This window comes from Macaca fascicularis, chromosome 1 (assembly GCF_037993035.2).
Source record: "Macaca fascicularis isolate 582-1 chromosome 1, T2T-MFA8v1.1".
NCBI lineage: Eukaryota > Metazoa > Chordata > Mammalia > Primates > Cercopithecidae > Macaca > Macaca fascicularis.
Genome location: NC_088375.1, coordinates 95,950 through 110,190, shown reverse-complemented (window position 1 = coordinate 110,190; position 14,241 = coordinate 95,950). Strand labels below are relative to the sequence as shown.

The window sequence follows — 14,241 nt, the reverse complement described above, 5'->3', positions numbered from 1 at the left end:
GTCTTCTCCAGGACGAAGGTTACAACTCATCTTTGCTGCCTAGTTTTCCCTATCTGCCGCAGCGGGGGGTACTACCAAGGGGAGCGAAGCGCGGTCAGCGTATTCCCAAATATCGCGAGAAAACCGCGTCCAATTGTATGTCTCTATAGGATATACGTCACAGCGTATTTATTTAGTATAGAATGTTGCTAAGCCACTTACCATGGCTTCCCTGGTGGTCTAGTGGTTAGGATTCGGCGCTCTCACCGCCGCGGCCCGGGTTCGATTCCCGGTCAGGGAAAGGGAGCTTTTTAAAATTGTTTCAAAGACTCTAGGGCTAACCAATAGGCAGTTCTCCTAGAGTCAGCTGTGACGATGTCTAAACAAAGGGCAAAATGCATCTGGTTTCCTTATTTTGCAGAATAGTTACCTGAAATGGACTCTACTACGGTTTATGAGTGCAGTCTGTGTAGTCAATGTCTTTACTCATGCATATCTTAAGAACGGAGAAAGAATGCCAGCAGCACAAAATGATCCAGAAAGATAGCTCTGGGGATGCCAAAAATGGCTGGTCTTAACATTATGTCACAGGCTTCAAAAAGTCTCTCTAGGTGCCCAAAGGGGCGGGTCAGGGCCGGTCCTAGCTCCTTAACGACGACGCTTGGGTAATTGTCGCTATGAAAAGAGATTAGGTGCTTCTCCCTCACCCCAGCATCTATCTTTTCATTTTTTAAATAAGTAAAGATAATTGAAATAATGCCACAACCAACCCTGGTTTCTCTTTACCTGTTAATATTTTGTCACATTCTCTCTTCTCTCTTCTCTCTCTCTCTCTTGCAAGGTAGATAGATAGATAGGTAGATAGATATAGATAGATGATAGATAGATCGCTCGATAGATAGACAGATAGGAGAGAGAGAGAGAGAGAACGAACTTCTCTATTCCATTTGGAAGTTGAGATCTGTATGGCCGGGCGCGGTGGCTCACGCCTGTAATCCCAGCACTTTGGGAGGCCGAGACGGGCGGATCACGGGGTCAGGAGATCGAGACCATCCTGGCTAACACGGTGAAACCCCGTCTCTACTAAAAATACAAAAAACTAGCCGGGCGAGGTGGCGGCGCCTGTAGTCCCAGCTACTCCGGAGGCTGAGGCAGGAGAATGGCGGGAACCCGGGAGGCGGAGCTTGCAGTGATCGGAGATCGCGCCACTGCTCTCCCAGCGACAGAGCGAGACTCCGTCTCAAAAAAAAAGAAAGTTGAGATCTGTGAAACCTTACCCCCAACTTACAAGTCGCAGATATGACATTACTCCATGTCACACCTAAGAAAATTGACATTAACATGCTATCATATGCTAGTCTACATTCTAATTTTCCCCGGTCTTAAAATGTATTTTATAGATGCTTTTAGTTTTTATTCTAAGTTTTTTATTGCCCATTTTTTCAAATTTGGGAAGCCTGTGAAAATTATTTTAATAATTAAAAACTCCTAAATCACATTTAAGTTCTATCTTCTTAACATTTTGTAGTATTATGAGCCTATACTCCTAATTTGTTACTGTTTTCCGAAGTTTTATTTCTCTCTGGGTACCTTTTTCAGATCTCCAGGCAAAGGCTGTGTTATCATACACTCTACGCGATCAGACAGAACCAGGTCCATGCACGTTTGTGTTTTACACAGTGTTTAAAATCAAATAGGCCTGTTTTAACTTCCTGAATTTCTGCTTCTTGTACTGCTGAAATGACTAGTTTCAAATAATTCAAATTGCTACAAATATTATAGAAATTTTCTTAAATAATATTTATCTATTTATCTAGTGGTGGTAAGTCTGGTAAAATGAGCTGTTTGTCACATCCTTGTTCCTAGAGCTGTATACATTGTGCTTGAATATATGTGACTTTAAACTGTTCTTTTTTTTTTTCTTTTCTTTGAGAGGGAGTTTCGCTCTTGTTGCGGAGGCTGGAGTGCAATGGCGTGATCTCGGCTCGCAGCAACCTCTGCCTCCCTGGTTCAAGCGATTCTTCTGCTTCAGCCTCTGGAGTAGCTGGGATTACAGACATGCACCACCACGCCCCGCTAATTTTGTATTTTTAGTAGAGATGGGATTTCTCCATGTTGGTCAGGCTGAGTCTTGAACTCCCGACCTCAGGTGATCCGCCTGCCTCGGCCTCCCAAAGTGCTGGGATTACAGGCATGAGCCACCAAGCCCAGTCTAAACTGTTCTTTTATCAAAAATATTTTGACTCTCCTAGGTGTTGATTTGTAAATTAATCTTAATAGATTAATTAGAATAGGTTCTAATACTTTAGGTGGAGGGTTTGTTATTCCTTTGGTCCGCTGTGGTTTCCAGTGTTGTGTTCTTAAGCAATGTGTCTTATTCTAGCATCCTGTCTTATTGAGACCATCCTGACCCAAAAAAGAATAATGTCTTATTCCAGCATTATGCAAGGTTCAGGGTCCCGTCGTTTAATCTTGCACTTTGTAAAAGAGATGTCTCTAGCTATAAATATAGGTAAATGGAGACTAGTCTTGTTCTATTTTGTTGAATAGGGAGTTGAGCTGACCATGTAACCATATTCCATGACCCACTGGATGGTTGGGTCATGGAGAAAAACTAATTTGACATACCTGTTCTTGTGACTGTTCTTGTGACTTTATCCATATTTATTTTAGTTCCTAGTGTTTCCCACCAGTAAACTGATTTAAATTGTATGCTATCTCTACATCTTTGAAATAAAAGTTTGGATCATTCTGAATTTCCATTGGGCGCATTGGAAAAACAACTTGATTTTGTACATATTTGGTTTTTCTAGTAAATTTGTCTAATATAGTCATATTTTTTGGTTCTTTTATGTAAATAATGTGCTGATAATCTCTGTCATTTTGTATGTGATTGTAAATGGTCCAAATACTGTGGTGAGTTAGATTGTAGCAGATTATAGGTCTCTAGTCTGTGAGTACATGTGAATATTAATTGTCCCCAAAAATCACATGTAATATTCACATGTACAAACAAAAGTTTGGTTGTAATTTATTAAAACAATACTTGTATCCAGCGGTGTCCAGGACCACCATGAGTTTCTGGAAGATGCTGACCCCCAGCAAACAATAAATTTAGTAGGAATTTTGTATGTTGTTGTAGCTACTGTGATGATTAGGAATTGGTGTGGTTTTCATGGTTATGTCCAAAATAAGCCTGTTTTAGTTTCTGTTACACGCCATCATAGAGTGAAGTTTCCAGTTATGATGACATATCTGTCTATGTTTTCTATAAAGTCTTGGCCTAAATGTGGTTTGTATACATTGTGGCCAAGTTTCCCATGGCTCACTGCAGCCTCGACCTCTGAGGCTCAAGAGATCCTCACACCTCAGCCTCCCCAGCAGCTGGGACTACAAGCATGCACACAAATTTATTTAATATATATCCACAGGAGCCTTCAGAATAAAGACCCAGCCTCCCAATGCCATACAGAAGCTTATGTACCATCTTGAGGTTACAGAAATAATGGGGGCTTGGATCCTGGTAAAACAGGTTATGGGAGGGGGAGAAGAAGGATTCTATTTAAGGGGCAATAGATGATTACTAGGGAGACTGATTGGATCAGGGAACAGAAATTAACTTGGAAATAGTTCTCTTTGGAATTTAAATAATCCTTGGATACAGTCATTATCTTGAGAAAGGGTGTGTTATTATGATGGCTAATAGAGGGTGAATGAGAAAGGTGATAAGATCAGTCGAGAAACTACACAAATTTGTAGGCACGTTGTCTCAAGTGAGTAAAGTATTTGATTATTCTGCTGATGGCTAGAAGTGATGTTGAGGTTAAAAATATGGGGTTAGTGGCAAGTAAAATTGAACTGAAGTACACTTTCCATTAATTTTATGGAGAGTATTAATGCAATGACTAAAACAGTGTAGCACCAATATTGCAGAAAGTGTGGTAACAAATCTAGGTCTAGTAGAATTTGGAGAAAGGTTGGAGAATGGGGAATTGTAACTTTCCTCTTTTTTCTCTAGTCCAGTAAGTATTTCTGTGACCATTGGCCATGATGTTCTGTTGGGAGATAGTATTGTCATTTAGTTTAGTTCTCACCTTATGAGTTATACTCTTTGTATCATTGTTTTGCATATCTTTTTTTATTTTTATTTTTATTTATTTATTTATTTATTTATTTATTTTTGAGACGGAGTCTCGCTCTGTCACCCAGGCTGGAGTGCAGTAGCAGGATCTCGGCTCATTGCAACCTCCACCTCCCGAGTTCCAGCGAGTCTCCTGCCACAGCCTCCTGAGTAGCTGGGACTACGGAGCCTGCCACCACGCCCGGCTAATTTTTGTATTTTTAGTAGAGACAGGGTTTCACTATGTTGGCCAGGCTGATCTCGATCTCCTGACCTCCTGATCTGCCCGCCTCGGACTCCCAAAGTGCTGGGATAACAGGCGTGAACCACCACGCCCAGCCTCTATATCCTTTGTGACCATTAAAGGCAGTTGATTAAGGTAAGAGTGGGGGTTGCTCTTATAAAGTCTTTCTTTCTTATTTAAATTAAAACATCCCAGGTTAAGAGCTTGTTGGAATGTGCTCATTTTGTCTAAGGTTTTAAGTTCTCTTTTCGGTAGTCCATTTAATCTCTCCTTATATTCTGCTGCACTGGAATTAAAAGGCACTTGGAAATTCCATCGTATAACCCATTTATCTGCTAAAGCTTCTGTAGTCTTTGATCTAAAATTAGTTTCCTGGTTACTTTAAATTATTTTGGAAGCTCCACAGTACACTGCCCAATTTTCTATGGCTAAGATGGTGTATTTGGCAAACAGGTGGCTCGCCACTATTGTTATGCCAATCTCTGTATATGTATCCACTGTTGTTACCGCATATTTTTGTTGGTTGGGGTGATTTAATGGTCTTATAAAATCTATCTGTGGCCGGGCGCGGTGGCTCAAGCCTGTAATCCCAGCACTTTGGGAGGCCGAGACGGGTGGATCACGAGGTCAGGAGATCGAGACCATCCTGGCTAACACGGTGAAACCCCGTCTCTACTAAGAAATACAAAAAACTAGCCGGGCGAGGTGGCGGGCGCCTGTAGTCCCAGCTACTTGGGAGGCTGAGGCCGGAGAATGGCGTGAACCCGGGAGGCGGAGCTTGCAGCGAGCTGAGATCCGGCCACTGCACTCCAGCCTGGGCTACAGAGTGAGACTCCGTCTCAAAAAAAAAAAAAAAAAAAAAATCTATCTGTGGGCAGAAGTTAAAGGTGTTGGGTTTGTATGTATCTATGGTTTAGTGTATCCATATTTCTCCAGGTTAGTTTTACATTGCTCACAATTAGCTATATAACCTTTTAAATTTGATGTCTTGTCACCTTTTGATTTCTGTCTTAACAGCCATCTGAACAGTGAGTGTGTGCCTAAATGTCCTTTCTGCTTACGTAATTATATGAATGTTTGTGGAGTGTAAGCTGCTCACAGCGTCTGTTTACATTTAAATTCATCTTTCTGTTTTATTATAGTTCCTGGGGGTACTTGGGGTATGTCCCATTCATAGTCTGATTTTCTTCTGAGTTATAGAGGTGGTAATGAACGTCTTCATGAGTTGTGTGGATTTCTGTATAGCTTTAATTTGGGTACGTTTTGTGTGTCAATTGTTATGTTCCTTGTTAATTCATCTAATTATCTATTAAATTGGTGGCCTTTGAATGATCTTTTTGTTTTTTGTTTTTTGAGATAGGATCCTTCTCTGTCACTCAGGCTTGAGTGTAGTAGCATGGTCCCAGCTCACCACAGCCTCAACCTTCCGGGCTCAAACGATTCTCCTGCCTCAGCCTTACAAGTAGCTACGACTGCAGGTGTGTGCCACCACGTATGGCTAATTTTTTTCTTATCTTTTGTAGAGACAGGGGTCTTGCTGTGTTGCCCAGGCTGGTCTCCAAATCCTGTGCTTAAGCAATCTTCTCACTTCAGCCTCCTGAAGTGTTGGGATTACAGGCATGAGCCACTGTGCCCAGCCTCAGTTATCTTTTTGGTATGCTGATATGTGTCATAAATATCTTAATTCTCTTTGATGATTGATATAGTTCCTCTCAGTAAGATTTGGACCATATGTCATTGTCATTAATTTTAAAATTATTTTGTTTCCATTTGTGTGATTATGGGGCTACTTCGTTGTGACTCCTCATGAATTTGTGAGTATATACACATATATACATTCCTTCGATTTTCTGATACTGAGTGTCCAACTGCTGTAACGACTGCAATCAGTTCTGCATGCTGTGGAGAGAGTAATTCATTTGACTCCTTCAGGATTATATGGTCCTGGAGTCTGAGTGCTGCTGCTATTCACTGGGTCTGGCCTTTTGGGTCATGGAAGCTGATCCTTCCGTCAACCAGGTGTTAGGCAAGACATTAAACCCGACCAGGACACATTTTCCTATATTGTCACGATTTTTCTTGTCTGCAGAATAAATTCTGGCAAATCTATTTTAGTCTTGTGAATCTGCTCCCTGAGAAGAACTGGTTGACCCTTAAAGCTGGTGTCTCCACCCTGGATGTATCCATTCCGTGTGAGCAGTTTTGGATCAATTTGGATACCTGTTGGTTTTCCAGGACTCAGTTTTATCCAGTGGAGAAAAGGCATATGGCATTTTATTGTAATGTTGTTGCCAGTCAGATGCTTAGTGTTTGTTAGGGCTTCATGTATAAGCCGTACGTATTTTTGAATGGGTTGTATTTGTTGTTCGAGTATGGGAATTTTGCTGTCTGAAATCCAACCAGACAGAAGATTGAGAATCTGATTTCTATGTCCATAATGATCACGTTCTATTTTCATCATTCATCAAGACTTTCAACCCAAGTTGTGAATCTGAAGATGGGTAATGCAGTCTTTGAAATGTGCTAATGTAGTCTTTGAGTGTTTTAGTTCTTGTCCCTATGTGAAGTCTTGGGATTTTCTAGGTATATTGGTTCCAAGATGATGTTTAAGTAAGGTGGACACCGTCTCCAGTATCCAGATAAAACTGTTAGTCTTTGTGCTTCTTGTTTGTTTTTGACAGCTTAAGGGCTTTTATTTTATCTGTTGCTGTGGCTGAGATTTTTCTCCCTTCTGATAATCATCAGACTCCTAAAAATTTGCAGTTGCTGCCTGGGCTTGTGTTTTTATCTGTATTAATAGTCCATCCCAATAATCTTAAATGTGTTATTAATTGGGATTTTTTCCTGTTTAATTTGTTCCTAGTCGTTATTTACCATTATGATGTTATCTGTGTATAATATTATTAGTGACTTGTAGCACGATGTGTCCACCACTGGGTTACTTAAGGGTGTGCGTCTGCTGCCTGAACCCTGAAGGCTGAGCAGTGAGCCAAAGCCAGGGTGCCCAGCCTAGGAGCAGATGTCCCTGAGAGCCAGACATCCCGTGGAGTATCTGACAACCTTCCGAGAAAACAGTCTCATTGCTTAAACACAGCGGGCAAAGAGCCAGAAAATTAGCTTAAGCAGTTTAGAAATGAGAGGTGGTGTGGATCTCCAGAGCTATCCTTCCACCATCCAGGAGTCCCTGTATGTAAGTCCTAATACATTCATTTACTTCTCGAACTAGACTTGTCCAAGTCATTCTTTGGTTTCTTGGTTTCTTTCCTGTTTGGGGGATGCACGTCACAGTCCCAAGTTTTTCTTGTTATAGATGTGTGTGTGTGTGTGTGTGTGTGTGTGTGTGTGTGTATATATATTTTTTTTTTTTTTTTTGAGATGGAGTCTCGCTCTGTTGCCCAGGCTGGAGTGCAGTGGCCGGATCTCAGCTCACTGCAACCTCCACCTCCCGGGTTCCTGCCATTCTCCTGCCTCAGCCTCCCCAGTAGCTGGGACTACAGGCGCCGCCACCACACCCGGCTAATTTTTTGTATTTTTAGTAGAGACGAGGTTTCGCCGTGTTAGCCAGGATGGTCTCGATCTCCCGACCTCATGATTCGCCCGCCTCGGCCTCCCAAAGTGCTGGGATTACAGGTGTGAGCCACCGCGCCCGGCCAGATGTATATTTTGATTGGTCTATGTGTGATGATAACATGGAGTGAACTATTACTAAACTATTTAGATATCCCTGTGGTAATCTTTTGAATTGGTATTGTTTACCTTCACATGTAAAATTGGTATATTCCTGGCTTTCTTTATTTATTAGTGTGGCAAAGAACACATCTGACATGTCTATGATTGTATAGAATTTGTCACTATGATTAATGATCTTATTAATGAGCTTTTCTACATCTGGTAATGCTCTTAGCATTTTAGTTGAGACTTTATTTAAATTTCTATAGTCAATAGTTAATCGATATCTCCTGTTTGTTTTTAAGACAGGCCATACTGAACTATTAAAGTTATTTGAAATGACAATTGTAATAATGTCTTCCTCGAGTAGTTCTACAATCTTTGTTGTTATTTCTTTAAGTCCTTTCTTTAATGAGTACTGTTTGGTGCATGTAGCCTGCTGTGGTGTAGACAGTGTTATGGACTTCATTTTCATTTGTACTAGGTTAGAAAATTTTACTTCATTTAGTTTCTTAATAGACCATTATAAGTTAAAAAGGTTTGGAATAAGATTTGTTTCTGTAATGTCTTATAATTTGGACAAGCAGTAAAAAGTGCAGGGTATAGCTTTAGAGCCACAGAACAGACAGAAGCAGAGGCAAGAAAGCCTCAAGTTGACTTACCCCTGAGTCCTTCTGTATGAATGTTTATGTCAGAATGTGGTGCATTGTATTTTAGAAAGCTTACTTGTGATCCAGAGCCTTAAAAAAATGGTATGTATGTATATATTTGTCAATTTGTATATAGCTAATTGTCCATATGGTCTGTTATCCCCAGGTTTGAGCATTATATCCCGCACCTGGAGGGTTTCTAGTTTTTAAAGAGTTTTGTTTGTTTGTGAGTTTGTTTTTTGAGACGGAGTTTCACTCTTGTTGCCCAGGCTGGAGTGCAATGGCGGGATCTCGGCTCACCGCGACCTGCACCTCCCGGGTGCAAGTGATTCTTCTGCCTCAGTCTCTTCAGCAGCTGGGATTACAGGCACGCGCCACTACGCCTGGCTAATTTTGTGTTTTTAGTAGAGACGGGGTTTCACCATGTTGCTCAGGCTGGTCTCAAACTCCCGACCTCAGGTGATCTGCCTGCCTCGGCCTCCCAAAGTGCTGAGATTACAGGCGTGTGCCACTGCACCCTGCCCTGTGCCCATTTTTAAATGGAGTTATTTGTTTTTTGCTTGTTGATTTGTTTCAGTTTCAGTTCCTTATAGATTCTGGATATTAGACCTTTTTCAGATGTATAGTTTGTCAGTATTTTCTCCCAAACTGTCTGTGCACTCTGCTGATAGTTTCTTTTTTTTCTTTCTTTCTTTTTCTTTTTTTTTTTTGAGACAGAGTCTAGCTCCTGTCGCCCTGTCACCCAGGCTGGAGTGCAGTGGCACGATCTCGGCTCACTGCAACCTCAGCCTCCCGGGTTCAAGTGATTCTCCTGCCTCAACCTCCCGAGTAGCTGGGACTATAGGCGCCGCCACCACGCCCAGCTACTTTTTTTGTATTTTTAGTAGAGACGGGGTTTCACCGTGTTAGCCAGGATGGTCTTGATCTCCTGACCTCGTGATCCACCCGCCTCGGCCTCCCAAAGTGCTGGGATTACAGGCGTGAGCCACCACGCCCGGCCCTAGTTTCTTCCACTGTGCAGAAGCTCTTTAGTTTAACTAGGTCCCACCTGTCAATTTTTGTTTTTGTTGCAATTGCTTTTGAGCACTTAGTCATAAATTATTTGCTAAGGCTGATATCCAGAAGAGTATTTCCCAGGTTTTCTTCTAGGATTTTTATAGTTGGAGGTCTTATATTTAAATATTTAATCCGCCTTGAATTAATTTTTGCATATGGTAAAAGTTAGGGTCCAGCTTCATTTTCTGCATATGGCTAGTAAGGCGCCAAATTTGTGTTAAACTGTGTTATGAAAAAACCAAACTCTGTAAAATATTTTAAAGTGGTTTATTCTGAGCCAAGATAAGTGATTTCAGCCCAAGGAAACACAGTCTCAAGGAGTCTTGGGAAAGTGCCCTTGAGGTGATCAGATTACAGTTTTTTGTTTTTGTTTTTGTTTTAAGACAGAGTCTGGCTCTGTAGCCCAGGCTGGGGTGCAGTGGCGCCATCTTGCCTCATTGCAACCTCCGCCTTCTGGGTCCCGGTTCAAGCAATTCTCCTGCCTTAGCCTTCTGAGTAGCTGGGATTACAGGCACGCACCACCATACCCAGCTAATTTTTGTATTTTTAGTAGAGACGGGGGTTTCACCATTTGGGCCAGGCTGGTCTTGAACTCCTGACCTCGTGATCTGACCCCCTCATTGTAGCTTTTTAAAACATTTTCAGGAGGCAAGAGTTACAGGCAAAGATATAAATCAATACATGGAAGGTATACATTGATTTGGCCTGAAAAGGTGGGCTATCTTGAAGCAGGGTCTTATAGGTTATAGATATATTCACAGATTCTTTAATTTCAATTGGATTAGTAAAACTCTGTCTAAAACTTGGAATCAGCAGAAAGAAATGTTTTAAGTTAGGATAATAATGCTATGCAACAAGATTGATGACCTGCAGGTGTGACTTAAATCATGCCTGGCATGGTCTTAGGTCTTTTTTTTTTTTTTGAGACGGAGTCTCGCTCTGTCGCCCAGGCTGGAGGGCAGTGGCGTGATCTCGGCTCACTGAAAGCTCCGCCTCCCGGGTTTACGCCATTCTCCTGCCTCAGCCTCCCGAGTAGCTGGGACTACAGGCGCCGCCACCTCGCCCGGCTACTTTTTTGTATTTTTTAGTAGAGACGGGGTTTCACCGTGTTAGCCAGGATGGTCTCGATCTCCTGACCTCGTGATCCACCCGTCTCGGCCTCCCAAAGTGCTGGGATTACAGGCTTGAGCCACCGCGCCCGGCCCAGGTCTTGTTTATAATTTGATATCTCATTACCACAATGAGTCTGTTTTGTCAATCTTATGATCTCTATTTTCAGATGAATCCTGGTCAGTTTTTGTGCCTTTAATTTAAAAGTAAGAGAGTAAAATGAGGTGTGTCCTACCTCCCTCCTCATAGTGGCCAGAACTGTTTTTTAAGTGAGACTGCAGACTTTTTTGCAGACCCCTTGGCCACAAGGGGTCTCTTCTGTCAGTGGAGGGCTTAGGATTTTATTTTATTATCATTTTTTTTAGAGACAGGATCTCACTCTTTTGCCCAGGGTGGAGTGCAGTGGCACAGTCATAGCTCACTGTAACCTTGAACTCCTGGCCTCAAGTGATTCTCCCACTTCAGTTTATTGAGTAGCTAGGACTACAGGCATGAGCCACGATGTCTGGCTAATTTTTAATTTTTTTTGTAGAGATGGGGTTTTGCTGTTTCCCAGGCTGATCTTGAACTCCTAGCCTTAAGCTATCCTCTCACCTCAGCCTCCTGCATGGCTAGGACTACAGTGTGTGACCCCATGCTCAGCTAAAAATTTTATTTTTAGTTTACATTTGTTACATCAGGAATAGAGAATTAATATAGTACCCAACAGTTACAATTATTTTAATTTCAAAACCCAGTCTTGGTTCAGAAGCCAGACCTCCTTCGAATTAGACATGGAACTAATGAATGCACCCTCCAACCAACTCTATCCCACTTGAAGATGGTGAGGGTAGGGCGCCCAGGAGAAACAGTGCTTGACAAAGACAATCTTACCAGTTCTATAACCCCTACACTCATCCTGTTCTTTATATATTTGAAGCTGACCATAAGGGAGGAATTACGGACCAGTTCCCTGGCCATTTCCTTCCTAAATTCTGCATTGAGAGATCTGTGGTATCTGATGTATCTAAATTGGCAATTCAAAGTAGAGCAGAGCTGCATTTTAATAACCTGCTACATATGCAAATAGTAGTTGCTAAATAAACACATGCAGGCCTTGAGACTGAACTATGTGTCATATTTTCACATCTGCTATTAGAACATAATGTCTTCCTTCTACAAAGCAAACTTTCCTACCCTGTCAGTTTACTCCTCAGTAATTTGTCTTAAGTTGTGACAAGGATACAAATCATGAATGAAAAAAAAAAAAAATCTTGTCTTATGATATTTTGTGCAAATAATGGTTGCCAAAGAAAGACCTTGCTGATATTAACTACAGTTTGCACCAACTTGCCCCATGTCCAAACTAGGAAAGTGACCAAGACAGATCTCTCAGTGGCTGCTGCATGCTAGTTTTTTTCAGGAAGATTTAAATTTTGTTACTATAAAGACAGGAAATAAAAACAGGCATGTATGAGTTATTATTATCAATATCACCAGTCTGATACTTGAGTGAAATATCATTATCTAAATCAATCTTAATGTGATCACCTAAATGAGTTCTCACCTCTGAGACTAATTGCTTTCTTGTGCTGAGAAGTGAAGATGACTGTTGATTTAGTACCAAGAGATTAATTACTTTCAGGGCTCCTTCAGAGATCATTTCTACTCCATCTGAAAGATTGATCTGTTTGAATTCAAATTATACCACTCAGATATTGAACAAAAAGCAGCTGAAGAGAAGAAAAATATCTTCCTAGGCATTGGGATAAAAGGTGGGGGTTGGGGAATCTGATTTTCATGTTGGAGAATTGCATTTATGGAGTTTAAATTGCCCAGCTCCCGTCAGACTCATCCTGGACTCTTGCCATTTGCTTCCTCTGCCTGGGAAGACAGCACTCTGTGAATGCATGCTCCAGCTGTGTGGCCCCAGCCTGGTCTTCTGGGAATGAGGAGTGTTGGCAGGAGGTGAGGAATCACCATAATAAGCTCTTATTAACTGATGTCTCTTGGGATTCTCCTTGGCGGGTTCAAAAAGAAACTTTAAAAACATTTACTTCCTCTGATAGAGCGGTCAACAGCAAACCTGTAGTGAAAGGATCACAGGTTTCCAGAGAGCAAGCTAATTAGAAAATCTCAAGGGGGTGAAACTCTGCAGCATGCCGTGACTTGGTTGCCAATTATGATATATATTGTACTCAGGATTACAGGATATATAATATTTATATATGTTTTTATGCATGCATATGTATATGTGTATATGTTATACACACATAAGCTTACTATATATTTTGAATTTTTTTTTTTTTTTTTTTTGAGATGGAGTCTCGCTCTGTGGCCCAGGCTGGAGTGCAGTGGCCGGATCTCAGCTCACTGCAAGCTCCGCCTCCTCGGTTCCCGCCGTTCTCCTGCCTCAGCCTCCCGAGTAGCTGGGACTACAGGCGCCCGCCACCTCGCCGGGCTAGTTTTTGTATTTTTTAGTAGAGACGGGGTTTCACCATGTTAGCCAGGATGGTCTCAATCTCCTGACCTCGTGATCCGCCCGTCTCAGCCTCCCAAAGTGCTGGGATTACAGGCTTGAGCCACCGTGCCCGGCCGAAAATATTTTAGACTTATAGAAAAGTTACAAAAATTATTTAAAAATAGGCTTCACTCAGCTTATCCTAAGGCTAACGTTTTACCTGATCATAGTATTGTTTCCAAAACCAGAAAGTTATCATTGATACCACACAATTGACTAAAATACAGGCCTTACTCAGATTTCCCCAGCTTTCTCACTCATGTCTAATCCAGGATCCCACACTGCATTTGATTGTCACAGCTTCTTAATCTCTTTCCATCTCTGATGGTTCCTCAGTCTTTCCTTGTCTTTTTAGACCTTGACACTTGCTAGGAGTTCTACTCAGTTGTCTTGTTGAATGGCCCTGCGTTTGAGTTTGTTGGCTGTTTGTTCATTTTTTTTTTTGAGACGGAGTCTCGCTCTGTGGCCCAGGCTGGAGTGCAGTGGCCGGATCTCAGCTCACTGCAAGCTCCGCCTCCCGGGTTCACGCCATTCTCCTGCCTCAGCCTCCGGAGTAGCTGGGACTACAGGCGCCCGCCACCTCGCCCGGCTAGTTTTTTGTATTTTTTAGTAGAGGCGGGGTTTCACTGTGTTAGCCAGGATGGTCTCGATCTCCTGACCTTGTGATCCGCCCGTCTAGGCCTCCCAAAGTGCTGGGATTACAGGCGTGAGCCACCGCGCCCGGCCTGTTCATTATTAAATAGAGGACATGCGGCCGGGCGCGGTGGCTCACGCCTGTAATCCCAGCACTTTGGGAGGCCGAGGCGGGCGGATCACAAGGTCAGGAGATCGAGACCACGGTGAAACCCCCGTCTCTACTAAAAATACAAAAAATTAGCTGGGCGCGGTAGTGGGCGCCTGTAGTCCCAGCTAC

General features: G+C 42.2%; 1 protein-coding gene and 1 non-coding gene across 3 annotated transcripts in view; both read left to right on the top strand.

Moving 5' to 3' along the window:
• The window catches only part of PGBD2 (piggyBac transposable element derived 2), a 52,112-nt gene that overhangs the window by 435 nt on the left and 37,436 nt on the right, over positions 1 to 14,241 (top strand). The gene's annotated exons all lie outside the window — the stretch shown is intronic.
• TRNAE-CUC (transfer RNA glutamic acid (anticodon CUC)) lies at positions 209 to 280 on the top strand. The gene has a single exon. It is a non-coding gene; the product is annotated as a tRNA-Glu (tRNA).